The 17,795-nt window shown below is 38.7% G+C and overlaps 2 protein-coding genes across 3 annotated transcripts in view; one reads left to right on the top strand and one right to left on the bottom strand.

Annotated features, from left to right (window-relative positions):
* Positions 1 to 17,795, bottom strand: part of CMSS1 (cms1 ribosomal small subunit homolog) — a 223,629-nt gene that overhangs the window by 112,185 nt on the left and 93,649 nt on the right. The window lies entirely within an intron of this gene.
* The window catches only part of FILIP1L (filamin A interacting protein 1 like), a 188,972-nt gene that overhangs the window by 79,270 nt on the left and 91,907 nt on the right, over positions 1 to 17,795 (top strand). The window contains exons 1-2 of one of the 2 annotated variants that reach the window (XM_039388428.1): positions 2,561 to 2,576; positions 10,623 to 10,713. The gene's annotated coding sequence lies outside the window, so the exon portion shown is untranslated. Of the gene's footprint in view, positions 1 to 2,560; positions 2,577 to 10,622; positions 10,714 to 17,795 lie in introns of those variants that run through there. The other variant, XM_027727510.2, reaches the window with a different exon arrangement.

Genomic DNA, 17,795 nt, shown 5'->3' on the forward strand with positions numbered 1-17,795 from the left:
TTTTACCGTTTGCAATTCTTAAACAGTTGCAAGTGAGCAGTTGTCCTCCTGTATTTACTCCACTGGGAGAAAAGAAGTTCACAGTGGTGTAAGAAAGTTGTAACTAAAATAAATACTAAAAACAGAAACAATTTTATTTCAGATGTTAAGACAGCTATCTGCAAGAACAGCATTTCAGACTGTCCTTATTTGTTCTTGTTTATTATACTGATGCCCTTTGTGGCTTCTTGTATTTTAGCAACTGGAACATACACAGTAAAGCTAGCAACACAACACAAGTTTAGCAAAGGCAGCCATAACTGGATTTAAAAAAACTACCACAAAAAAGAGCAAGCAGCTTTACAAACAGTGGAACCAATGTGGTTTGGCATCCCATGAATTTGTGTCCTGTGGGGATTTGAAAAAACTAAAGTCCAAAAGCTCATACCAAGATCTCTCTCTCCTATCTCGGAAGTCATTTGAATGAAATTTGTTGAAACTTATTACATCAAAATCTGTTCCTCAGCTGGTCCATCCCCACCACCAGGAATGACTTTCAGAACAGCAGGTAAAAGTTCTTCTTCCCTAGAATAATAGGTCAATAACAGAAGTACCAGATCCAGTAGTTCCACTTTTATGAAGTGGCACGAACTTCCCTGATGTCTGAATCAGTTTCTGAATATCATGCAGTGTTAACTTTTGTGACTTCTTGTTATCTTTTAAACACATTTAGGAGAATCACTACAAAAGAAAAACCTTTATACAATGCTAAAATAGATTCCCCGTCAGCAAATTCCAATATTTACCTGCAAGAAGATTTTAGTAAATTCAGAAATGGAAAATATTTGTTATGGTGATCTAAAAGACACCATACTAGTGCCTCATCACCCTCACAAAGTGAGTTTTTTCCTATCTCTCCTAAAGGGATTTGGGAAATGGAAATTTCCAAAGCTAGACAAATGGTAGAAAATAACATGTACAAATTAGGAATGTCACAGAGTTGCACTCAGGAAGTTGAAGAGGTTATCTCTGGAAACACCTTCTCAAATGGAAAAATGGTGGCAGCAGCAATTATGGGAGATGAGGGAAAGTCAGGCCTATCTAAAGACAAGACAAACAAACCCACCAATTCCCAGGAGAACACTTAGACCAAGAATGAAGGAAGATCTCTGTTGGTTAAGTTACTCACTTTTCACATGCTGTTAAACCAAAGAGCAACAGGGCATTCAGAAACCCTCTGAATTACCCCGTAGCTATTTACCTACTTGAGCTCACACCAAGGGCTCCAGGGTAGCTGAGCAACAACCCTGCAAGGGGCTGGTTTACTGCAAGGGGCTGTTTTAGCCACCAGTGAACCAGGAACAAAGGCTTAGCCTCTGAGAAAGACCTAGAAGAGGTAGAGTCTCAAAAGAAACACAAGAAATCTCATCACAAAGGTCTTGTCTGGGCCCTCCTCAAAAGCCAGAGGGAGCCAAAAGAAAGGCTCCAGGCACAGACCTTTGCACAGCTGTTCCACTGCATCACGAGCATGAACCATCTCTCTGACACGTGATACCTTCCCAGCACAAACTCTGAGCATCATGCCTACCCTGAGATCATAATTTTCTTCAATTCCACTTGTTCTGTTCAGAGGTTTCAGATCTGGTTTGGTTTGGGGTTTTTTAATTTGTTTGTTGGGGGTTTTTTGTTTTTTTTTTTTCTTATTGTTTGGGGGTTTTTTGAGGTTTTTGGTTTTGGTTTTTTTTAACACTTAGATTCCCCATATCCTTCTGGTAACTTGTAATGAGAAACTGACTGCTCAGCTGATGAATGGATTACAGCAACATGCAAACTCTGAAAGCAGATTTGAAAAAGCATTTCTGTGCACTCTCCCTGGAAGATAAGATGCCAACACCAAACTGAAATAGTTTGCTGCAGGCTTCCTATGGCCCTGGTATAACTAAGGTACCAGCAAAGGTCAGAGGAAGAAAGGCATACACAGCAAAAGTGAAATACTAAATCTTCACTGTTCTGGAGACTCCATAGGGCTTTTTCTGAATAGGTAAGAATCTAATGTTGGCCTTTTGCATCCCCTTATATCTTTGGTGAAATACAAGATAAAAACTACTGAAGTACCAAGATGACCCTACAAAGCATTTGAGAAAGCTACCTATCTGCACACAGAAACACATGGTGACCTGTAGTATTATCAGACAAGCTGTCTGAAGCTCGAGAACACACCATAAATGCCAACCAAAGAAAAGCATGTGCAAAAGTCAAACTACTCTTTAGTTAATCTAGATTTAAGTAGCCCAGTAAATAAGACTACAAACTATAGTTCTGGCCATTTAAGCCACTTAGTTCTTTTGGCTTGGTACACTTGTTATCTGGCCACCTGAGCCAGGACAATGCTGCCAAAATCTGTTTCCTGCCTTTCAGGCCCTTCCTCAATCAGAGCTTCCTCTGAATTTTTGAGTTCAACTAAGCCAAGGAGCCAGACGGAGCTCGCTCTCTCCTCTCAGGGCTGTTTGTCACCATGTGCAGCAAGAGGCAACTACAACTTGATGAACTTGAGGGTGGGCCATGTCCTGCTTCATAAAACTGCAGGAGAAGTGAAGGTACAAGTTTTACGGAACAGTTTCTTTTTTCACTTCTACTTCATTCAGTGTCATTCAATTTTGAGAAAAAAACTTTTAAGTTTTATTTATTTTCTAGTTGAAAGTGCAGAAGAAGAGGGCTTTAGACAAAAAGCAAAAAATCATTTCTACAGCCAAGGCACTGGCTATTTAGGCAGAAGAAAACAAAAGCCAGAAATACCATTTCACCGCTCAAACTGAAAGACAGATTCTAGAAACACAGCTTACATAAAGGCACGTGTCAAACAATATGCTTATTTTTTGCCTAAACACTGACTCACCGAATAAAATCTATGTTACTCTTTTATATAAACAGTTCCTTTAAAAGTAGTAAAATTAAATACAGACAACATTAAGCTGAACATGAACTTTTGCCATCCCCATTCAGGCATCTGTGTAATTATAATCATTAACTCCATTAGCATGTGTTCCATGTTGAGAACTCCTGAGTTTTTTAATGATATGTTTCCATTAAGAATTTACTCATCTAGTGCATCTTTTCAGATTTAAAGATCATAGGATAAGTTTTCTTTAAGATATGTTTCCAAAATGCAGTCAGAAACTGCATATAAAATTTTATCTCAGGCATCAGTATGGCCTTTATTAGAAGTAGCTGAGCCTTACAGAACTAAGGTGGTTTTTTTTTTTCTGGTTAATTATTCACTTTGACCATTCTTTTCTCTTAAGGCAATGTTATTTCCAAGAAATGTCACTTATCTAAGTATCAAGGTTGTTTACATTCTACACAAATGTTACGCTCTCAAGCTTTCGTTTTTCAAAATGGCAAAAAGTAAAGGGGATGATGCTGTGCTTGTAAAAACATTCTTTATTAACAGAATGAGTCTCATGGCATTTTAGGTTTCCCACAAGACATTTTTCTGTCTATCATTTTAGAACTTTTTCCCACACATCATGTTCCTGATATAGGCTTTGGCAGGTTGTGAGATGTGAGCTGGCTGGAAAACTATAGCTTGCTTTCAGCATGCTCTTGTACAGTTAAACATTAAGCACTTTTTGCACAAGATAATTCAGACTGAGCAGCTCACACAAAGACGACAGTTTCAGTTGAGGAAACCTGAAGAATGCCAAAGACTTTGTGACCGTTCTACAGAGAAAACAAAAGAATCTTGAAAAAATAATCAGCATTACTTGCAAATTCTACACTGACTTCATTCTAGTCTCCTAAGAGAGACTCAAGAGAGTCTGACAGCTAAAGGACACACATACACAACTAGGAGAGCAAATGCCATCTTCAGGTACAAAAAAGGCCCAATCAGCCAGCCCTCAATAAAGAGAATGACCAAGACTTAAAAGTATATCAGAGAACATGCTCAAGATTTCTTGATCAGTAAGTTCAATTTCCCAAGTATTTAATTAAGGCATCAATAGGTGAATCAGATTTGATGGGAATCATTGTACCTGCAGCCCAAGGAAGTTTCAAAAGCTGGAGACAGCATCACAAATTGGCTGTTTGCATTTTGTAAGCTTTGATCTGTACAAATACACAAGAAGAAAGGGGAGACTTTACTGACAGACAGCAACTGACTCATGGTCCTGTTGCAAAGCTTACCAATGTCATAACACTATCACTGCTAAACCCATGAATGTGAAAAAGACTTCAGTTGATAAGAATCAGAACTAATGTAAGAAGAGAGAAAGTTTCTAAAGCTGTCTGGATCACAGATATCTAATGGCACTTTTCATTTAGCCTTATGGTCAGCTATCTGCAAAAAGTGTATTTAATGTTTCATAAACATGGACTTTAAAACAAAAGTGCTTCTAATCAGATTTGGCAGGAAAGGGAGAAATGCATACATAGAATGAGGTAAGTGTGATCTTGCCCAGCTGAAGAACAGGGAATGGCAGGGCTTCAGGCCATGACTCACACAGACACTAAACAGTAGAGAGCTACAGATAATTCTCAGGTAAACTTTGCATGAGCCACTACGTCATCCTTCTCTACCCTTCCTGCATTAATCATGTCATTAGTAACCTGACGCAGCCTGAGAAGAATGTCTGATTTACAGGGAGCAGAGCAACGCTAGCAGAACAAACACTTTGGCAGGTCAAAAAAGGAAAGACCAACCTAAACTTCATTTCAGTTTGAACCACACCCTAAAAGAACATGGAAACTAGAAAAAGAAAACGCAAAAAAAGATATCTTCCCACCGTGAGATTGTATACTTCATTCAAAGTTCCTGATGAACCAGTTACTTAGAGTACAAATATGAAGGATTTGCAAAAGGGCATGGATAAAAAGCCAGCCCAAACACGTACCTAAACAAAGCAAAGAAGGAAAAAAAAACCCCAAGCTGTCTTTTGAAGTTTTCACCACAGTTACGTAATTTCCATGTTAGTCTAGATGTTTTTAAACATCTTTCATAGCGTATAGTTGTGAATCAATTGTACAATGAGTACAATTAGGAAGGACAAGGGGAAACACTGGGGCAAGAGAAAACCTGAACATTTCAGAATTTCTTTTTAAAATTATTACTCATTCTGAATTGATAGCAGTCGCTTCAGTAAATGTGGCTATAATTTAGAATATTGTATATGGCTATTTCACCTTAAACATCTTGAAAATGAAATGATCATTTGAAGGAAGGGCAGATCACTTCCATTCACTTTAAGCAAATAAAAACTCCTGCAGATTAAGAGCAGAATTAAATTATCCTCAGTTTCTTGAAATAAAGAAAATTATCACCCAAAATACGCAAGGGGTAGCAGCAGGTAGTAGTAGCAGCAGCTGTGTTATTAAGTCCCCCAAAGCCATTTCACAGTAGCAATTCTCAGAAGATCATCCACAGAAAATGGCAAACCCACTGCTTTGGTTTTGTACAGGTTCTTGTGGTTTCATCTGCTTCTAATTTTTCCCAAGTGGGCTGCCTATTTTCTTTTTCTCTTTCCTTCCCATAGAACACTCCCTTTTCCCTCACTTTCCTCTCATTTTATCTTAGTATCAATCCTGTGAACTGTCAAATTGATTTCTTAGCTTCACGACTTTAAACCACAGGATTGCAGGTCTACTTTCTGTCTTAAAGCAAAGCTCTAGAAATTGAAATCTCCTTTGTCTTTGACCCACTACAATGGCTGCACGTGAGCTACTGATAACTGAAGTGACACATTTAGATAAAAACATCTGATCATTTTGTTCTTAATCATTAATAATGGCATCCTTTTCCCAATATTAAACATAACATACAAAATAGGACCAACTGTATACCTACAATGTTAAGACAATGTATCAAAATAATAAAGAATGCAAAAAAGCAAGGAAAATGCATTTATCTTCTGACACCAGTTTGGAAAGTATCTCCATCGTGCCATGACAGTAGGCCTAAATCTCTCCTTAAAATTGAATCAAGATGTTTTGAATGTTTGCTCAGCTTATGTAAATGACATGTCCCTTTTCTGCCTTCTTGCTCTAAAGTCAACACTGACTTGAGAGAAGCAAAAGGCTGTTTTGTCCCTGATAATTGTTCAATGTCATACATAGAAAAACACTAATAACCCCATATCTCAAATAGGCAGTAATCTGCCTTAAAACTATTCCCTTTCTCATCAGTTTTTTTGAAGGTCAGCTAAAGAGTATGTGGGCAACAGTGAAAAATCTCTCAGAAGAATGCCTACATCGATAAACAGGGTTTGCCAGAAAACAGGAGGTTGGTAAGAGAGATCTGTTTGTGCTTCATTCAGCAAAGGTGTTAAGGACAGTTTAACAATTTCGTTTTATTTTGGGAGGAGTGGGGGTGTCTAGCTTGTCTTTTTTAATTTAAGACCTGAAACCAAAGAAGAGATTTAGAGATAAAATGCCAACAGATTAATGAATATTCTATAGCGTATGTGAACACCCTGGGGAAAACGTGCGCTGGGATAAACAACAGATTCCATCTTCCCCTGCCCTGAGGAGTATAAACCAGGCTCACAGTTTACACCTGATATAATGGTGGCTTTCAAAACAAATACATTTCATACATATCTAGCAAATATTCCTCTTTCCACTCTGCACCCAAAACTTTCTCTTGGAAAAAAGGTCTCTTCCTTGACAAAGTCTTCAAGAGTATCTTTCAAATCTGCCAATAGCTTGCATTACATAGTACACCTAAAAATTTTAAACTGACCTTTGTCCCCTCTGAGAAAGCTGTCTGCTCCAAATGGCCCACACACATTCGGCAGAAAGCCAAGAAACTCTTTCAAACATATAAGGTATCTGTCACATGGGGTGAGCCTGTGTGTGCCTTTAACACATACTAAAGGGTGACAAGAGCTTTCCACAGTTTTGAGGACACATCTGGGTCCTTAGAGGCCTTTCCTATATCTTCCTTTGCGCCACTGCCTCCTTCCATGTCCACATCTAAAAAAGGGTCTCAAAAATTAACTCACGCCTTGGAAGTAACATGCACATGGACTTTGTCAGTACAGGCTGTAGAAAGGCAAGGAGGAGGAACACTCACAGCCCACTCAGCCTGCACACCTACTGTAGTGAGAGTCCTCCCCCAGGAAGCTGCAGTTTCCCAAAAGGAACATGCAGTGTAGTTTGCATGTCTGTTATATGCCCCATGCAAATGCACAGAGTTTTCTGGTGGTGGGAACTGAATTTGATATCTTCTTGCCAACTTAAAAATCCATGCCTAGTAAAGGAAAACAAAATCAAAGACACAAAACAGACAATGGCTGCAGAGACACCAGAAAAATGTAATGACTATAACAAAAGGCAACAGCAAGAGTGTGACAAGGGTGTATTAATGGGTCAAAAACCAGGCTGAAATGACTCAGAGGCAGAATCAAATCCCAGCAAATCTCCTTCAGAGACTGCAGGCCTTCATGCAGTTTGTATTCAAGTTCTCTTGAGATCATTAAAAAGAAGGCTCTATCTGGTCTTTCACCTCTCAGTCAGAAGGGCACATTACCAAAACACGTATCCCCTTTTAGCAGAGCAGAAACAGGCTCAGAAGCATCAAACTGTACCCTCTGAAAGAAGGGCAGCAAGTCAGAGCAGAGCACAAACAACTCCTACCAAACTGCCACTGGTGCAATGCAAATAGTTTTCTTAAAGTGATTGTAAAACTTTGGTAAGAAAATGCTGGTCAAGAGAGTTTATACAACTACTGCTCAAAGAGCACATCCACAGGCAATAAATGTGGAGAGAGGGGACAGCACTGGAGTGACTTAGGCATTTTATCCCATTCATTCAAGGGAAGGCATGTCTAACTATCCTAAACTACAGCATTCCTCTTTCAAAATACTGCCTACCTTTGGAACCAGGACTTTCATGCACCCTATATAATTCAATTTTTCTGCTTTTTTATTAATGCATATGTAGGCATAATTTCAAGTATGCAAGAGAGAGCAGTACGTTGTGATTTTGAGTATTACTACATTCACATGTAACCACTCACAAAATTGATACCTTTAATCCATCCATGCCAGGCCTTATCTCAATTATCAGCCTTAAACAGCTCAGTAACACAAAGGTTAAAACATGAACTGAACAAAAATCTCAGTTCCTTGGATTTAAAAAAACAAATCAATCCTGAAGTCCTACTCTTTTCACTAAAAAATCCACAGATTTTCAAACAGAGCTCTCTAAGCAGTAAGGCATCATATTCCTTGATGTTCCTTGTGCACCATGGAAGAGCCCTTGAAGGGGACAGTCACAACAGCCTGGTTTTAGTTTCTTTCAGAATACCAAGACAAGTGCCAAATTCCTCTATACATTTGATGGAGAGGTATTTTAGCTGGATGCATAAAGATGAAGGAGAAAGGCCAGAATACATTGAGATCAAAAAGGGACAGTCACAGAACTGGCAGAAATTATGAACTGAACAGAAACGAAATCCATCACATTTTGGGCATGGGTGAGACATGGAACAGACCTCTCTACAGTTGCCAGAAAAGCAACAGAAAGCCCCAAAATTACACTTGCTGCAAACCATTACTCAGGGAGTGACTCAAAATAGTAAAGTTCTATTTGGTTCTTAAAAAAAGTACTATGACAATGTGTCAAAAAGTGTTACACTATCTTAGTATGACTTCAGTATTTGTGAAAGCTATGTAGAATGACTTTCAGTTATATGTAAAAGCTACGTAAAAAGCTTCCTTTCTCTCAGCATGGAGGGCTTGGAGGGTTGAATTCTAGCAAGAAATCCCTGAGAGCCCACCCTCATTTCCTTGAGGATTTAACATATTGGACAAGTCACTGGGGTCTTGACAGGTGCACCAAATTCACATCTGGTATTTTCTTACTACCTCCTTCTCTGACTAAAGACAAGAAAGGACCAGAAAGCATCTTATTGTGCTATATTGAAAATCAGGAAAAAAATTTTTTTCCCTTCTTTTGAAGCAGAAGCAGAGAATTTCCTTATGTACATCTTGTTATACTGGTCAAAACCAACCCAATATACTATGAAGAAAAAAAAATCCCTTAAATAACACATTTTTAACATCATTATTACATGAAAACAATTTAATTAAATGCCTCATGATAAATCTCCTTGAAAAGCCAAGGAGACAGACTGATGGATCAACATACTTTCCCATATCTTGGATCACTAGATGATTTCATAAGGTGAATGTTTACACTGCATTTTACAGAATTTTTTTTTGTTTTAACCAACAGTTAGTAAAACAGGATTCTGGTTTAATCTCCCTCCTGAGTTGGTAACTGTCCAGTAATTAGATAAAGTTTCTCAAAAGGTTAGCCCTTTTTGACTTCAGACACTGAATTCCATGCTTCACTATCAGGAATTTGGAACTTAAATAAGAAAGCCACTACAGATCCAAAGTTTGGTGCCTGTAACATTAAAACACAAAGACAAGTAAAATATAAGTGACAATGCAGGGCATCTGCAGTTTTAAAAACTCAAACATGTTTCTTTTGTTATGGGGCATTATTGGAGCCTTTGTGGTGTTTGTTATCATATTAAAATAGCCAACAGAAAAGTGACCAAATGGCACATTAACTGAAAAAACACGAGGAAGATTATCATGGGAGTACTTGAGATTACCTGACATTGACACAGAGACAATTATACACATCCAAAAAGCAACATAGCCTAGTAGAACTTTAGAAATCTAAGAGTTCAAGAAAGAGTTATCCAGAACACATGAGCTAACCCAGACTAACTGGTGCCTTCTCCTTCTACTCTGTCATTATCCATCAGTAATAGTTGGTTTAATACTAGCAATATATTATGCGGTTTTTCACTCTTGGCAATAACTTCCAGAAACAGCAGACAAATATAAAATATAATTCAGTCTGAAACAACTGTGTGTGTATATCAAATGAGTTGCTACCAGCAAATAACAAAAATATGCCTTGCTGCATCCAAATAATCCCTTCCCTTTCTTTTCTGTTACATCCTTGGATCATCATCTAAAAACACAGATCATGCTCGTTTCATTCCTCCGCATGTAGCAGGGCTGAGTTCAGTTCCACTCAGGTCTTCCTTCCAGTATCCTGCCTTTATCTCCTTGTGCACCTCACCTGAACAACTTGGTCACACCTCTGTAAAAAAGACCAACCTTTGCCAGTACACCATTCAACATCCCGCAGCTCCCTGGCTGTGGGCTAAGCTTTTCAAAGGGCCCTTCGAGAGCAGTGACCCAGTCTCCCTAACTCGGGAATCTCCAAAGATGAAATGACCTGTATAAGTTCTAGCAGCTAGAATTTGCTCGCTCCTTACCAACAGAAATGAATGTTTTTCAAACTGCAGAAGAATACAGGGAAAAAGTACAGAAGAAACAAGCCTTTAAATGAAACAATAATTCAAGGGTAAATAGCTGTGCTTTATTTTAATATTCTTACAGGTATCTGCTAGACTTCATTGTAGTTAATCATATCATTCATGTGCAACTTTTTAAATGGTAGAATCTTTACTCAATCTATTCTAACTCTTAATAAATTATTTTTAATAAATTTATCAAGTTAATTCTGAAATAAGGACCTCTGCAATCTAAAGAAATCTCTCAAGCAATATTTACTTATGCTTGCTAAAACTAATCATTTACTTTTGAATTTTACTGCAGATTCATACAATAAGAGACACAGTTCTGGAGACAACTAAGAGGAAATTTAGGGGAAAATATCCCTAACTATCAGCAGAAGATCTCTGAACCGGTAAGAATTATTTCTATTTGCAAGTTTTTAAGTGGGTACTACTGAAAAATATAAATAAAATATAAAGTCATTTCTCATGTATGAATTTTTCAGTACGATGAAAATAACAATAATCTGTACATATAGGACACTTTTTGCAGATAACTTGGCAGACTGACTAGTAAAAAATGTTAGATCTTCCAAAAGCCAAACCATTCCTTCATTTCTTTGCAAATATTTAGAAGATTTTCTCACACTTCCTACACTGGGAATGCGAGGGCATTGCCCCATTTATCCAATTCTTTTAAATTCTAAGTCATAGAACGCACTGGGGGGAAAATGGGATTTTGTTCTGCTTATTAAGGAATTCACTTGATTAAATTAGTGAAAAGCTTGTTAGATATCAAATCAGTTTTTGAGTGTAAAGTAAATGTGAAAATGTGTTCTAAGTAGATTTGTATTTCTCTCACATCACTTTTTCAAGTCAAAGATACCGCTTAAAAATAGTAAACAAAACTATCAAAAGTTTTGATATGTGAATCCTCCATATGATTAAAAAGTAGGTTTATATAGCCAGCAATATGATTATATGAAATACATACAGTGGTTAACTCATCTGCTTTTGCCATTTGCACACTAGAGCAACAAGCAATGGTTTTTTTGGACTGAAATAATGTTTCTGTAAACACATTCTGGAATTTTACTGTTTCGTTTAAATTAATGTGGATCTGACGGTAAGTGGTCCTGGGAGAAAGTACATTTCTGATGTCTTTGCACGAAACACATACCTTCCTGAAACACTTCCTGTCTTGCACCCGTGTTTGGATATTATCACTGTTGTCTGACAAGAATGAGGTCAGCTAGGATTTGGAGGGATACTTTACAGCAGCTGTCCGGCAGTTCTTTGAAACTCCACAAGCCTTTAACTCCTGAACTGCCTCACCAAAACAATGTAGTCTCGCAGGGACACTGGAAGAACAATGACTTTTCAGGGTGCACAGGATGGAAGTCACTGAACAGTCTCAAAGTGCTTAACCGAGGGAAATGAACGGCCAAGCTAATGAGAAAGATCACAAAGAGGACATGTGATGTGAAATTGAGAAGTGCTGCCACCTTTGCAGCAGTCAGGCCGAAACAGGGATGGGGAGGCAAGACAACAGGATATATGTAGAAGAAAGAGAGACATTGTGCTTCAAAAACAGCAGAGAGAGACTCAGGTTTAAAATAGTAAGGTTTATCAGCATTCTCCCACAGAGACCCCCTTGGCCAACTCTCAGCAAATAAAACTGTCCAGTTGCTCAGTAGAACCAAAAGCTGAAGTAAAGCTGTATAAGCAGCAAACAGTCCTCTGAATTTGCACAGAACTTAGTTATAAAGCGACACAACAAACTTCCATCCTCAACAACCTCACAAAACTTCCTGATGTTTTAAAATTAGCTGTCTCAAGTCAGGCAGAGTGTCAGAAACCTTTTAAATTCATTTATGAAGCAGCATTCACACAATCACTCGCATGAGCTCTGTGTATGAATGAATCTTTCAGTAGCAAAAATGTGATCTGTATCAATCATGTCCATATTTCCATTAAATGAGCCAAAATTTGAACCCATGTTATATTGGCTGTAGGAGAACAGAGCCACAATGATGCAGACTAATGATACCTGGCATACAAGCTTTACTTGTATAAAAGTTCATGTGTTTAATTTTTTTTTTTAAATTAGAGTAGAAATTCCACTTATGGTGTAAATTTACTTCTGATCAGTTTACTGAACTGCATTGGCCACTGTTTCCGCTTGAGAAGCTTTAACATGATACAGACTCACCACATCACCAAACCCAAGTTTCTTTGCTTTATTGTTTTTTGACACACTGTGTAAGGGCTGTTGAGGAGAAAACACCACACCACAATCTCTCCAATTCAGGTACCAGAACAGGCTGTGAGAGAACAGCAGCTAGAAGTGCAGAGTATGTTTTTTAAAAGGCTCAGCTATGAGACTGGTGAGAGACTGTGATCATGCAGTAAAAATATCCTGATAAGACGTGAAATCCACAGCTTCTTACTTTCCTTTTTCACTATGGTTTCACAGGTATTGCACATATCCTCCCTCTTTTTGTATAGTGAGCCTAGTTTGCACCTCCTTTCGAGAACACTGTGATGATTTTGTGATTTAAACCATAATTTAGTAACAATATTAAGGTTGGCATAGTTTTAAAAGAGCAGTGTTCCTCCTTAGGCTGCATACCACTCACTCTTTGCAGGGTTTTGGCAGCAAGCAACTTAGCTCATCTGTTATCATACTGTGCAACGCTTCAGAATACATACCAGATCTAAGAAAGCATTTACAAACTCGGAAAAAAACATCTTTCACAAAACTGCTTCTGTGTTGCAAAAAGTCTGTATGCCTTTAGCTGCTTGTGTTCCCACCTGAGGTAGGGCGTATCCACACGTAACGGATGTTGTACGTGTACGTGCAGGTCTGCAGGACAACCCTCTGTGCTTCCTTCCAAATGGCAACTTTTCAAAAAGCAGCTGCCACTGTGCACCTTATTGTGTACTGTAACTCAAGCTAAAGGCAGAGAAGCAAGTCAACACACAAGAAATTAGCTTAGCAAACCAAGCAAAACACAAAGACAAAAAGCAAAAGTAAGCAATTTCCAATTACTTCATCTGGCTCATGAATCAAGTAACATTCAAATGAATGTCCTTGTCCTATCACTACAGTTCCTGATGAACTTAGTTATAACGATTAGACTAAGCATATATTTACTGTTTTTATATATATATATATATATATATATATATATATATATATACACAATTAAAAAATAAAATAGAGGGAACCAATTAAATGATCATAGACCAGAAACGTTCTGGGGTTTGAAGCAATTGCAAAAGCTACTGTGTTCCTGGAAACTCATACAATAGCTCAAATTAGTTTGGACCGTTACATGCCCAAGACAAATACAAACATGTTCTTCAGGGACAAATTATCTTTGATGAAGTGGGGAAAAAATGCCCAATCTTACAAGCGGCTTATATGAATAATTTTACTTTTTGCTTACCAATGAAACATTGATTTCATCTTAATCTAGCTTTAAGTGCCTAAAATTGGCCTTTTCATAGTTTATATGTAAGTATCTTAGTGATACAGAGGAGCGGGGTCAGAGAGAAGAGAACAAGGGAAACCAGTTAGGAAGATTTAAGAGACACTAGACTTTGTGCAGAAAATCCAGTCTGAGGGAAACACAAAAAAATACAATAAAAGAAACTCTAACAGCTACTACTGCTTCACCTGATACATGCAGGTTGATTTAAAATGTTCACAGCACCCTTCAGCAGCAGGTATCACAATAGCTCTCCTAGAACACTTGTAGCTTGAGGCACGTGAATGATCACTGGTTCACTCGGTTAACGAAAGCACACAGGGACAAGAAGGAAGCCTGAATCATTTTGCCAAAGCTAACCAGAAAGCAACCCCTGACAGTTTTGGTGTGGGTTCTGCTCTGGAAATATAAGAACCAGGAAACATAAATGAGGGAAAAATTTCACAAAGTCTTATGAGGACTGCAAAATAATTTCCACAGGAATGCAGAGGAAGTCTCATCCCTTGTGATACCTAAAACTAGACGGAACAAAATAGTGGAAAGGAACCCAAGGAAAAAGCTAGTACTGACAAGTAGACAGACTATATGGAATACATTTTTTCTTGCATCTCTGACTTATATTAACATTTTTGTGGCTCTTGAGGCAGCAAGGTAGGAGCTTTGGTTTATACTCCATAAACACAAGCCAAAAGCCTCCCACGGTTCCATTTGGTAACGTCAGCTTAACATGCTCAAATATACACAGACTTCTGACAATGAGTCAAGTTCCCACTCAAACACAAATTATGCCAAAAAACACCCAAAATTATTTCAACTAATAAACACTTGGTTAAAAAACATGTCAAATCAACTTGGTCTTTACATCAATTTAACCGCCTCTTACCACAAGCATTGCCTAAGCCAAAGTGTGCTGCAGGAAGCATCAAAAGATAAAGGCGATTGAAAACATTCTCACAACACTCCTCTGACTGTCATCACTCCTATGGTTGCACAAAGCTTAGGACTCTGCACTTGGAAAAGAGATTCTCCCACAACTGGGCTTCTGTTGTGAAAATCTTTTTAAGGATGTCAATGTCCTGACTCTTGAAGACTAGAATTTGGGGCAAATACTGCACCAAAACTTATTTCTTAAAAGAAATATCAAAATCTTGTATCATGTCATGGTACACAGTTTCAAAGCTCTTTCAAAAGAGTTGTCCTTATAAAAGACACCTCTTCACGAGAAATACAATACTTGAAAATATGCACACTGCTACCCCAAGTTCATACAGATGCTGTTCATTAGCATATTTATTCTGTTTACAAAACTGTGACATTTGGACTTCAGATTTTTCCCAATTCCATTCCAACTCCCTTACTAAGTTTGTAAACTGAACATTAAAAAGACAGCCAAAGTGAAAAAATAAAAATTCAACATAAAGGACACAACCAAAGTGCAAAGTAACTTGTGATATGCTGCATTTATAGATCCTGAAATTGTCTTCTCCAAATGGCTGTTCTTTCCAAATTTTCACAATTACAGTAATGCAGAAGGCAGAGTTGGTGTGGTTAGCTCTTACCCAAGGGGCCTTTCCAGTGTAAGTAGCATCTCTAATAGACCATTCTGACAAGCAATTAGATAAAAGTAAGGCAAATTTCCACCAGACAGATGAAAGGAATACAACAGAAATGAATGTCAGCTAAAACATTGACTGCAATACTATCTCTAGTAGCAGTTATAGCAGCTAAAAGCTGGTTTTCCTAATCAGGACTGAGTCACACTTGAGAGGCCATGCTGAAGTGTATCTTTTTCCATAATAGTGAGTCTTTTCCTCTGCAACTACCATTCTGAAGCTAACTGTGGAAAAATAAATACTAAATTCACTCAAAACACTTGAGAAAAAAGTTCTCAAACCCAGTTCAACAGAAAACACATGTATCCAAACACAATGTCCTGTCTCCATATGTATTTCCTCCTACAGAATGGTGACATGAGCTAAAATTTCATTCCCACTGAGAGATCTGTTGACTATGCATGGAAAGATGAATCACTATTCTCAATGGAAATAATGACTCGTGACAGCAGTTAACTTTTCATATATAAAGTACCACATGAGCAAAGTTAGCCTGACTCCCCGCTGTAAATAATTAGTGGATTGAAACAAAATGTATTTCACTACCTCGCTTTAAAAAGCACTGGAGAATTAATAGTCCAGAGTCTTACCTGTGCTACAGGAAAGCCAGAGGCTGATCTAGTTCAAAAACCTTTCTGAAAGTGGCCAAAAGCAGATGCTTGGGCAAAGACAACATTTGGGAGCATCAACAGGGTGATCATTCTCCTAGTGTGCCCTCAGCTGTCACTTAAGGATTTTAGCTGCCTTCAGACTATTCTGCTAAACTACCACAACCAAACTGTTTCTCTGTGAATCTCCCTACTGGCTGCACTGATACCTCTGGCTCAGCTGTCTCCTGTGGCACTGACCTCTTTTGGTTAGCAGCTGTGTGCTGTACAATGAAGTACTTCACTTTGTTTCACTTTTGTGGCAAACTGATCCACTGAGTGTCCCCGATTATCATGCTATGAGCAAATAATTATTTCCATTTACTCCACGTGTACTGCTCAGGCTATCTGAGTCCTAAATCACATGCCTCTTACACATTTTCTTTCCCATTTGAACAGTCATGGCCTGCTAGTCCTAGGACGTAAGAGCACAGGTAATCTGGTTCTACTTTACATTTTATGGAGATAGGGGATCAACAGCATCCAATACCCAAAATACGTTTGCACAAAGGCATAATGATGCCTTCCAGTTTAGCTCACTTGCTGTGTTAAAGCTCTCTGGTTTCTGAGCAGTGCTAGAGACTGGGTTGAAGCACTCTTAGAACAATGAGGAGAGATCCCCTACAAACCCTCTTTGCTGAGTAACAGTTGCTAATAACTACCTTGGGACTTCTTAGAGATGGAAGTACCTAATTAAATAGGCTTATAAGCCACCTAATATCATAATTTTCCTCTTACAAGTCTGACACTAATACTTCAGCAAAACACGAAGTGGTACACTGCAGCTTTGAGAAGCAACACTCAATCCTTTGGGAAGGAAGAGTGCAGAACAGGGAAGGAAGGAGGCTTTCACACCTCAGTACTTAGATACCTAGCTAATCAGTCTCCTGCTGTACCTCATGGAGAAAGCAGGGTTTCTCCCAAGGAATATACCCATGGAATTGTGGAAGTGCCCTCTGAAAACCAGTCCTCTCTCTCTTCACTGCCTACAGCCAGGTAGGCTAGGTACATATGCAAAGCTAGTGTGAAAACCTTCCTGAACACTACTCTGAAAGCAAACATTTATAATAAGAGATCTGATTCTGGACACAGGATCATCCTTTTTTATAAGGCACCATGGTCTCAGCTCTTATAATTTTCCCCTACAGTGAAGTAAGTTTGCATATATTTTATACCTGTAAATATATAGGAGTTTTATTTGTGTCCCACAATAGGGCACAGATGCTCCCTCCAGTTCAACCTGCATGCATAGCTTCCCTAAGACAAAGGTGAAACTACAACATTGGTGGCCACTTCTCCAAAACTGTCATACACATGTTTTGTCAAGGGCTTCTTTCCTTGCTCCCTTCTGCCTCTTCATCCCCCCAGGCCATCCTGAGTCCCCAAGGTCAAGGTAAGCTGGTACAGAGGTGCTCTGTGCTCCATGCCAGGCTGGGCTGCCCACTCCAGGGCAGGGGATACGGCAAAGCCCAAAGGTACCTCAAGGGGCAGCACTGGCAACTCCCACTGCTCCAGCACTAGACAATGGCCAAAACTCTGCCTTTGTTGTACCTGCCAGGCCAGGGAGCAGATGACCAGGGTCTATGCTTAACCAGGCAGCTGCAAATTCAACAAAGCTATTTCTTGCAAGTATTGTACAAGCCCTTTGGGAAAGTAGCCTTAAATCTCCACAGGGTTACGTCTTGCACAGGTGGCCTGTATAGCTTCACAGGATCCTGTTCTTAATATTTTTTTTTCAAAG

The sequence above is a fragment of the Pipra filicauda genome, unplaced genomic scaffold (assembly GCF_003945595.2).
Source record: "Pipra filicauda isolate LSUMZ 115617 unplaced genomic scaffold, ASM394559v2 scaffold64_size3178608_pilon, whole genome shotgun sequence".
In the NCBI taxonomy this organism is placed as follows: domain Eukaryota; kingdom Metazoa; phylum Chordata; class Aves; order Passeriformes; family Pipridae; genus Pipra; species Pipra filicauda.